The following is an 11,320-nucleotide window of genomic DNA, read 5'->3' as shown; positions in this document are numbered from 1 at the left end:
TGTAAAATATATCTAATTAATAGTTTACATGTATAAACTAGTGAATCTTATCTCCACCTATTACAATGTTAAAGAGAAACTTCACTTCATCATGACTAGTGATCTCCATTTGGACTTGAAAATAATGTAAAAAATTACATCAAGAGTTTACTTTATTATTGCTCAATTAAAAAAAAAATCATACTATTATCTATACCATTGCAAATCTTAATGCAATTATATGGGGTTCTTATTTTCAATTCATTTAAGTAAATTCAAATTGAGAATAGGAACATAAAAAAATTTATATGCTCTTTTAAAATATCAAAAAATAATGAACCAAAATTTTTGATTGATATTAAATAATAAAAATATTAAATACAACAACAAATATTCATTAAAATATTAAGCAATTCAACATAATTATCCATACATTACAATATGACTTTTTAAAAACTTTTTTAGAATACTATTATCCAAACCATTTCGTAAATAACATAAAATTAAGTAAACATTTTAATTTCTAATTCATTTACACAATAAATTTATTTATTAAAAATTATAAAAAAACAATACATATAAATTGAGAAGATAATGGAAATGCAATATAAACAATAAATACTTAAGAAAAATTGATATCACATAGAAGCTTAGAATCTTAATGTTTTCATTACCTATACTATCATTTTAGTGGACCTAAATAATTTATAGAAAAGTAAGAAAATATATATAACCTACATACAAGAACGTCTATATTCATTGCATTGGTCATTCCTTTTTAGGGAACTATTAGAATTAAAGTGAGTCTACTACTTAGTTGCATACTGGGAAGAAGAAAAGAATTAACAGACTCAATCAACTCTTTCATGTGACAAGTCATTATGGAATGGTCTCTACCAACATTTTAGTGATTTAAGAATTAAAAATCTTTAGTATTTTTTCTTTAGCTTTATATCTCTAACCTTCCCTATTCTTCATAAATTTCCTTTACATAAAATTATTAAAGGTTAATCATGTATCATCTTCTATTTTCTTAACTATGTGAGAGATGTTGCAAGGTGACTCTACTTCAGCTTAATTATTAATCTTCAATTTGTGGAAAATTTTAAATTTAATTGAATCGCTAAAAATTAAGAGGTTACTAAATTTTCACATATTTAACATATTTTGGATATAGATTTGGAAGACTCGAGTTGTTATACTAATGAGGATAAATTAAACATCTTCCTCTTTAATGCTCATTTGACAACTCAATAGAGAATTGCTATTGTTTAAGGATTTAAAAATATTGCAATTTCCCTTGGATTACTTTGCTCTCCCTTTTAAAATGTATCTCTTAATTATCCTCAACGAAAGAAGATTATTCATCATTTGAAGATGAACGTTGATCGCTAGAATTTTTATTGGTTTTCTTTTGGTAGACATATTACTCTTAAAGTCTCTTTCTTTGGGACTGTTTCTATTTATATTTTTTCTACTTTTAGTTACCATTTGTTTTTCCATAAGGATTTTGATTCTCTTTATATGAATTTTCTATGGATTGGGAATCTAGGTAATTAAAAATGGAATTTAATCAATTCAGACAATGATTTTCAGCCAAAATAAATGGTGATCTTCATTTAAGACACAAAATTTATTAGTAAGCCTTTGGTTACCAAACATTATTAGAGATGGTGTAAACAACAAAATCATCATTTAGTTAAAGTTATTAATTATACATAATTAGAAGAGACATACATTAAAGATGTATCAATAATTAATTTTTCTATTAAAGGTTATATGATGCAGAATACTATCAAGAAGGATGCTTTTCTTGTTAAGAAATGCTTCTTTTATATTGTTTTTTCCTTTGATAAGGTTCTTTTTAAAATGATTTATGTAATATTGATTGTTGAATTATCTCTCCTTCCTTGTACTCCACCTTTTCAATACTATTTTTATTAACCCTAGTTTGTTTATGTCTTTTAGTAGGAAGGGTTGTCACTTCATGGGAAATTCTTATAGTTTCACCATAAATATATGGCTATGGCCCATCATGAGAGATCATGAATCTTGAGCTATTTATCCTTGCTTATTGACCTTGTTGTTATTTATAATATGATGATGATTTGTCTTAGGTTATGATCTTAAATGAGTTTACTCCATTTTAAGATATAGAATAGAATGTGTTCAATTGTTACCCTTAGGGTAAAAAGGGACGAAATAAATTTCATTTTTTTCAAGTATATTGTTATCATTTATCTTCTTTGTCAAAATAAATTTCTTACATTAGACAATATTAGGAGGAGTAGATTTTAAGGTCCATCTAAATATTTTCTTTGTTGATTCAATGGGGAATGTATGTCTCTTCTTTTCTTTCAATTTCATTTTTCTTTAGGTATTTTGAGCAACTAATAGCATTATTAGAATCATCCCTTTATTTGTGCTTCCTTCTTGTTTGATTTTCGGACTAGTCCGTGAAATACTATTGCTCATGCATCTCTTTTATTGGTTTCTTGAGATATTGGTCCTATATTTATCCTTTTGTGAATATGGTTGGAGAGGAATTATAAGATCTTAGAGGAATATCAACCCTCATTGAGTATGTTTGGCAAATGATTTCAATATAGTAAATAATAGTATAGTAGAAAAGTGATCTTTAATTATGTTCTTATTCTTTTTCATATTTTAATTTTTGAAGAATTTGGCCTAAGGTTATTTGATCGGTTAAGTTTATTCTATCTATCAAGTGAAATATTTTCATAACTTGGTTAATATGGTTGGTAAGTGGTCTCCTCTCACTGTGGTAGTTCTTCTAGGGGTAATTCTAGAGTAGCTAGCATTGGTGGCTTGGAGAAGACAATAGTGGTATGGTTCACATTCTTTTCTTTCTTTTTCTATAAGGTTTCATACTAATAATCATATGGAAGCCGTGCATTCTTTTTAGTGTAGGAGAAATTTTGGTAATTGGGTTGAAAATAGATTATTTATTAGATGGATTTCATTATTTTAATTTCTCCATTCAACAAAGGGAGCTTTGATGGCACTTCATTGCAATTAGATTCTTACAACATTATTCTATATCGTTTATTTAAAATCCTTGAGAATGCAATATTTTTGCAGATTCTCTTATTGAATGCACTTGTGTGGCTCACCAATAGATAGAAACCTTTTTTACTAGGATTCTCTATATCCAACAAAGTTAAAGAGTTTCTTCGTCTTCTTCAAAATGATAAGAGTTGATCATTATTTCTTTATCTTAAATATTGTTTAGTCTTTAGAATTTTTATTTCTTTTCTTCATTTTTTTTGGTTATGATAAATCTACGAAAACCCTTCTTGATTTCTCCTCCTCCCAATTTTCATGAGAAATATTACTATTTGAAAATCTTTTAAATGTAATCTTTCCTAACTTTATTTTTAATATAATTTTATCCTTTCATTAAAATAAAAATAAAAATGTATCATTGATTACTTGTGCCGTTTTAATATCTTCTACTTATTTTAGGGAAAATAATACAAGAATAATTTAAACTTCAATTTACTGCGTATCTCAAGGTTATTTCTAACTTTAATTTATGGTTCTCTTCAAGAACATTTCTAACTTTCTTAGTGTATAAATATGGGAAGAATTGGCTGGGCAAAGCAATGTGAGAGGATAGAATAGCATTAGAAATCATTTGTGTGTGCATTTGAGGGCGTGAGAGGCAATGGCATTCAACGTAAATGACCAGGCCATGATGACTGTGGGCGTAGCTGTACTGGTAGCGTGCATAACCTTCGATATATGTAAAGCATATCAAAGAGGGGCTAAATGGCTTCCTGGAAATGCTGTTCTTTTCTACAGTCTCTGCGTCCAATTGGTCGGCTACTTAGATGCGCAGAATCTTAGCATTGAAAGTACAGAGAAGGCCCACGACTTAGAGCTAGTGATTTCCAGGCAAATGTCAATCGATTCTTCCAGGCTTGTCCTACTTGTATTTGTAGGATATTTAGTACCAGCTTTAGCTTCTAATCAAGATATTTGGGTCAATATAGCTGGTTTGTGTATAAGTTTGTCTACTCATATTACCATTGAATTGTATGTCGCCCTTCAAGTTAATGCCCCTGAGAAGCAAAAAGTAATTAATGGGCAAAGTGGGGTTTGGCTAATTACATCAGGTTTTTTTCTGTTATTTTCAATATTGGGGCTATTTTATGTTATTGTATGGGCAATTGTTAAAGGCCGATTCCTCCGTGATAATCTTGGCAGTAGGATAGATGCCCTCTTTAAAATGGATAATGATAATAACTGTCCTATCGACTTGAAATATGGTAATTCCGAGACATCCTCGTGGGAGAATCTTCGATCTGAGATGCTAAAGGCATGGATTGCAGTTCGCGTTTGCCAGCCCGAGTATGTGTTACGCAGGTCGTTATTCAGTGCTGTATTGGGAAGGGTGGTAACATGTATTCTTTGGAGTCAAGGTTATATTTCTGAGATCTCGATTGCAACGATCATTCCCACTGTTTAACATTCAGTGCATTTTTATTATTCTAGTATGGTCTGTTGTATTGTATAGATGCTTCATTCAGTCATTTGTTTGGTTAAAGCTGAATGATTCTGATTTTGAACTTGGCTGGGAATTGTTATTTCGCTGGTGTACGCCATATGCGGTTTTTGTTGCTGCAGCAATCGATGACTTCAAGGAATTTATCAAGCATATAGGGTCGAAGATTACACGACATAAATGGCTGGATGTTCCACTACATCTAGCCCGCATCCCACTATGTCTAATCTTCATCCCACTTTCTTTGTTGGCATTTTGTGTTTGGTGTTTGGTGTGTATTTTTTCGCTTTTGATGTATCTTTCCATATGCATAGTAGTCTATATTGGATACTTGTCGATGGTGTGTGTGTCCTGTCCGATTATTTGTATAGGACGTTGCGTGTTCCGTGACGAAAACGAGCATCCAGTTTCTCCAGAAGGACCGTTCCCCACGTATAAGGAAGTACTGGAGCTGCTAAGGATGCCGCGGGAAACAGCAGAGAGTTTATGGGAGGATAATGTAAACTCTTTCAGTCATTTAGAGGAAGCTAGAAAGGAGGCTTATAATGAGAGAAAAAAATGCCAAGAATTGAAGGATATAATTGCATTGTCTGCTCAAAATAGTCTTACAAGAGAAGCTCTAGATGAAATGCTTGAGCCGTTGAAGACTGTGGAAATGTATTTTCCGCTGCTTAAGAAATCCTTCGGGAGAATTACAGCTGACTCCATACTAATCATGATGCGGCTCATCGGTGGTGAGGAGTGTAAAGTTTTCGTGGATGCCAATAAAGCTTATAAGAAGGCAATCAAACTGATTGATGTTCATGACTGCCCCGATAACGTAAGTATCAGCTTTGATGCTTTCAAAATATCAAATCTGGAAGCTTTTGAGTTGAGAGGTGCCAGATTTATGGACTGGACAAGCAGAGCAGTTTATGATCGGCCCTCTGACTCCACGAACACAGACACTAAGGAATTGATTAGAGAGCAGCGTGATAAAGCAGAAAACGAGCTCAAATTGTGGAACCTTTTGGGAAAGGAAAATGGTGAAAGCCCTGGTCCAGAAGCTCTTGATACAAGTTGGACACTGGCAGGAACATCTTATGGTGTGTACAAGGTATGCAATCTAATCAGCAATCGTCCTGGTGAAGATGCAGAGTTGTTGGATGATCTGATGAGCGCTTTGGCGCATATAATAGCTACCTGCGTTAGAGATTCGCCCAGTAATCTCGCCAAAAATATTAGGAAATGGGCTAAAGATCTCAAAGAACATCATATAGCTGAAGCAGTCAAGTTAACAGGGTTCGCGAGTGGAATACTGGATAATGAGGTTCCCTAGCGAGAAGAGGTATAGCTGCTGTTAATTTTACAAACATATGATCAGCAATCTTTTGTGCTCATAAATGTTGGGATTTGTCTATAACTATCAGATATTTAGATTCAGCCGGCAGGCTTCTAGTCATGTATGGTTTGATATTACTATTTTAACCAATGAAGACAAAATATTACTTTTTCGTCAGATTGTCATTGTCAATTAAAACTATATATTAGAATAACATAGTAATTAATGGCCATTGAAGTGGGTTTTGGCTAATTACATCAGGTCTTCTTCTGTTAATTACTCTATGTTCAATTATGGGCAATTGTTGCAGGGAAAATATAGACGAAATTCACTTAAAAGAATGCAAGATCAATTGGATCAAGAATCCGAGAAGAAATAACAATTTGCTTTAGTCGTTTAAAATCTATGAAATTCAAGAAACTGTTGTTCAATTAATGTATAGCAGCCTCTGTTGCATCGTATTATGTTGGGCTTTCAGTTTACGTTTGTATATTGTACCATGAATTTATGAATGAAATAAATTTTTCCAAATACCTTGGCAATTTTAATATTTTGTTCATCTTATTTAGCTGGAAATTAGAGCTATCAATTGGGAGTTTGATACAAAATTGGGGTTAAAATTTTTTCCCTTAAGATAATAAAATTGAACTCTAATTCTAATCTTTACTTAGTATTAAATCAAATTAAACTTTTTCAACTTCAAATTAAGCTTTACTAAGTATTTCATGTATAGGTAAGTTTTTCAACTTCTTCCCCCCCATTGATCGTTTGTCTTTTTGGGTGCATAAGAATTGGTTTGGGGTCAACGAAGTGTTTTACATTGATAATGGACAAGGGTTTTTTAAAGTTGTTTCATCTAACAAGGAAAGTAGGGAGTGTTTTTACGGATATGGGCTATATAATCAAATTTGGGTACTAAACTTCAAACCCCACCCCTCTATGGTCATATTTGTATCATTTTGGGTCACTTTTCCTTCTCTCCCATTAGAATATTGGGATTTGGAGATTGTTGAGACACTTAAAAATCAAATGGGTATTTTTCTTCATCGTGACTGCAAGCCCTATGAACAGACAAATTTATGAATGCATGCATGCACTCTACTAGATTTATCCAAAGCCTTGCCAAAATCAATAGAAATATCTTCCCACCATGTAATGTGGGTGCAATGTGTTAATAGATGACCATGAACCATTCAAAAAGGATAATAGAAGTTTGGGATATTTGAATGTGGCTTGTTCTCCTTTAGGGGTTGATGTAGTTAGGGCGTGCGACCATCCAGTTGGAAACCCCTCTTTCTGCTCTATTGCTAGCAAATCATGAATCATCAATAGTTGAATGGCCTATTGAGATAGTTAGAGTCAATGCTTTTTCTATGCACCCATCCGCCACAAGAAATTCCAAACATTTACAGGGTAAAGTCAGTAATATAAAATACCATTTTCTTTATTTACAGAGGGGAAAATTGTTATTCTTTCAAAATGGGATAGATTCTATCTAAACTCTACATTCCAAGTTGTAGAATATGCAAGCAACTCACTACCTTTACACCTACTCCTATCACAAATAATTCAAATGATATTATATCTATGAGAGCTAAAGGTGCCTTTTGTTGGGACTTCAAATATTTTGTTTAATTTTGAAGACTCGAGCTTGGAGTTTTGTAAATTGCATTCAAAATCGCCTTTCAGACAAAGCTTGAGTAGATCATTTGGTAAGCTCATATCTTTGCACCGGAGAATTGTCATGCAAGATCCCTTTGGGGGATGGCTACACACCTTATGGAGATGCTATGTGTCCATTTGCAGCTTCCTCAGATCAGTTATGATGGGTCAGAGCATTCCCCCAGGTTCAGTGGTTCAGAAACTTAGCCAGGCCCACTTTGGGGCCTGACTAAGGCTGATGCACAATGTGACTACTAGGGATTCAAAGATATATTATTTCTAATCAAATTGATTAAAATAATACTATATATAAAATGCAAAGGGGAGTGATGTGGTTTTATTTAAATCATTTTTTTTGGTTTTATTTAAATCATTTTTTTTATTTAAATAAATTTTTTGGACAGAGAAAAATTAAATATATCAAATCATTTTATAAATGATTTAATGACGATGGGGTTAAAAAGTGTAATTTGAAATTAATTTCAAAGTTACCGAAAGTCATCAAGTCCTCATTGTAAATAAGCCTTCGGTGGGGCCCAGGAAAACATTGAAATGCGGGTTGGCAGGAGGCATGTGCTCTCCCCACTGTCCCGCAAGAAGGATAAAGTGGTGTGCAAAAGGAGCCATGGGATAGCAGGAGCCTTGTTCTCTCCCCACCATCCCACGAGGTGTGTGAAGCGGCGACAAAAGAAGGCCACGAGATAGCAGGAGGCATGCGCTCTCCTCGCTATCCCGCAAGGTCGGTAGAGTGGCAGTCAAAGGAGGTTGTGGGTTGACGGGAGGCTTAGCCTCCCTGCCATCCCACACGATGTTTTTGAAAACACGATGCTTTTGAGAACCCAGGAGGACGCCACGGGCTAGCAGTAACAAAGGGGCGGCTTGGCTGTGTTGTCCCGCGATTGCCCGAGTGCGATCATAAACAAGCGCAGGGTAAGAGAATAGTGCAAGGGCATGTGAAAATGTTATCTCGCGTAGGGAGAGTTATAGCCACAAATCCTCACAGGATAAGGAATGAAACCAACTCGTAAAGGTGAGACAAGTGTTAGGGCATCCACGTGAGTAAAGGCAAGGCACCATGAGCCTTGCAGAACGCCATAGTCTGCACCAGATTGATGCAAAACACTACGACCCATATATGAGAGCGAGATGTCCATCAAAGGCACTAGCAAGAAAACAAATACATCACTAACAAAAGGTGAGCCCGAAAAATGAAAAAAACAGGGTACACGCTAAGTGCTCTGTTCGCAACAGGAAATAAGTAAATTAGGGTTGTCGCATGATGGGCTTCAGGAACACTTCAAAATCATAGAGATTCATGTCACCTCCCAGACATTCGCGTGGTCCTTGCATTTTATATGTCTCAGGGAGCGTTTTTGAGAAATCTTATTTCCAGAATGCCTTTTGTATGGGATCTTTCATGCTTTCAAATCGACAAATGTTTTGTAGCAGTGTGGATATGATTTTCACTGTTTGTAAATTTTGTGAGTGATGATACGAGTCGTACATGCGGGATCACAGATAGTCCAGAGGGTGCATAGAGTGCTAGATGAGATATATCCAAATGAGAGATGTGATCCCACGCCTTTCCTCCAGCGTCACCGATAGTGGCATAATGAGGACTCTGCAACGGTGAAAATATTGCAGAAAAACTGCCATTTCAGAGGAACGAATGACTGCAACAATACTTTGAAAGGATATCACTATGCACAGAGGGACCTGATGTTTTCCTGTGCGATGGTCATTATTACAGTTGCGCCACAAAGCCCAGAAGGCATCATGGCACAAGTATGGTTTTACACATTGGGATATTATTTCATTGAGAATATATTCCTATGCAAAGGTGAAAATCTTAGAAAGAGTGGAATTATTTCCTATTTCTGAGAATGTGCAAAAATGTGCAAAGAATGTTATAATAAAAGGGGAAATATTTTCATTTTGATTGTAATGTTTAATATCAAGCTTATCTTATATCAAAATGAAGGTATGCAGAAGCTGAAAAGTGACATGAAAATGACGGTTATCACAAAAGGGATGAAAAACTATTTTTACCCGAGGATACTTATTTTTCACCTGGTAAAATTTCAGAAAATACAAATAGCACATAAAAGTCATTTTCTGACTTTCACCAAAGAGAGCATCTTCTTAGTTTTGGGGACTGAGGCAAAAGTGGACTAAAATGAAAATTTTGAGCAAAGTGCAGAGGTTGACTTGACAAGTGCAACAAAAGGGCAAAGTTTTCAAATTTTCGACAATTTCCAGCGGGGTGTGGCAGGGTGCAATTTTGGCAAATTTTGAAGGAAGGAGTGTAGATTTGAAATGCAGATTTCAAGAGAAGATAAGTCCCTTTCAAAGATTCTTTTAGGGTTCTTTTAGGTTTTTCTTCTCTTGATGTATATCTTTTCTCTTCTTCTTAGTTAGAGGATTCTGAATGTAATATAATTTTGGAAGCAAGGCTTCCATAATAGAGTTCAAAATTTTCATGACAATTAGAGTTATTTTTTAGTTTGTAGTTGCTTTACGGTCTGGTTAGTTGTATCTGGACAAACATTTTTAATGAATATTGGTGATGGACTTATAAAACACTAAGAGGGGGGGTCAATCAGTGATAGAAAAAAACAATAACACTTTAAACCCAAACCGGTAAAAAACAATTAACCAGTTTACTGATTTTGCATGTAATCCCAAGTGTTATAACAACATTCACAACAAGTAAAACATTCACCATAACACAAGTGTTTATACATGGAAAACCCAACTCGGAAAAACAATGGTGAGATGGGACTCACAAGTTAACTACCTACAGAAATAGGTAACTGACCAGTTAAGGTCTACAAAGTGCTCTGTTAGGAGTGAATCCTGTTAAAGATCCCAAAGCCCTGTTAGGAGCTATACCCAGTTAAAGGTAGTACCCTGTTAGGAGTAACCTCGGTAGAGGATTTCAAATCCAAACTAATGGATCACCTGGTTAGAGGATTTGTACATTGAAGCTTGTTAGAGCTTAGCTGGTTAGGGGATTTAACTTTTGTAGTGATTAGAAAACAACAGGTGGTATGATCTAGAAATAACACATCTTGCTTGTATAGATCCTTTTTTGCTCACTCAATACTACATCACCGACATACTCTGCAACTCCTTCAATAAATCGCATCAACTCTAACTCATAACATCACTTGTATCTTCCATATCAAAATAGCTCATCACAATGTCTTTTTATACACATTAGATTTCATGTCGGCTCAAGAACCTCATCACAATTTCCTAGGTTCAGTGTATCTAGACAATCTTCGATAACACATCACAAATCACCGCCAAAAATGTTGGTTAGAGATAACTCATCATGACTGATGATAACTCATCACACATTTAGTGAAACCAGTTGGAACACCAATACTGGTTGAGTCTTAACCGCTTCCAACTCATAGACCGATTGTCCTTCATTCACCTCCTTGCTTCTCTCTGCTGCATCTCGAAACTGGTGTCAGTGGAATTGACCAAAATCAATTGTCTTTCCTGCATATACCAGTTGTCTACATATACCAGTTTAGACACCTTCATATTAGTTAGACTTCTCTATACATATGATACCAGATTGCAATATAAAGACTTAGGAGTAGTACCGGTTTGTCTTAATTTGACCATGATAATATGAACATGTGTGTGTGTTTATATGTGCCATCAATGACAACACATAAAGTCATCCATTACAAAAATCATCATCAAACCAATAATCTCCCCCTTTGGCATTGATGGCAACACTTAAAATTTTTTACAACTTTACAACTAAGTGTGCTTACAAAAATGCGCATACATATTTATACTCCCCGTTACAA

This window comes from Cryptomeria japonica, chromosome 4, assembly GCF_030272615.1.
Source record: "Cryptomeria japonica chromosome 4, Sugi_1.0, whole genome shotgun sequence".
In the NCBI taxonomy this organism is placed as follows: Eukaryota; Viridiplantae; Streptophyta; class Pinopsida; order Cupressales; family Cupressaceae; genus Cryptomeria; species Cryptomeria japonica.
This window is presented reverse-complemented; position numbering follows the sequence as displayed.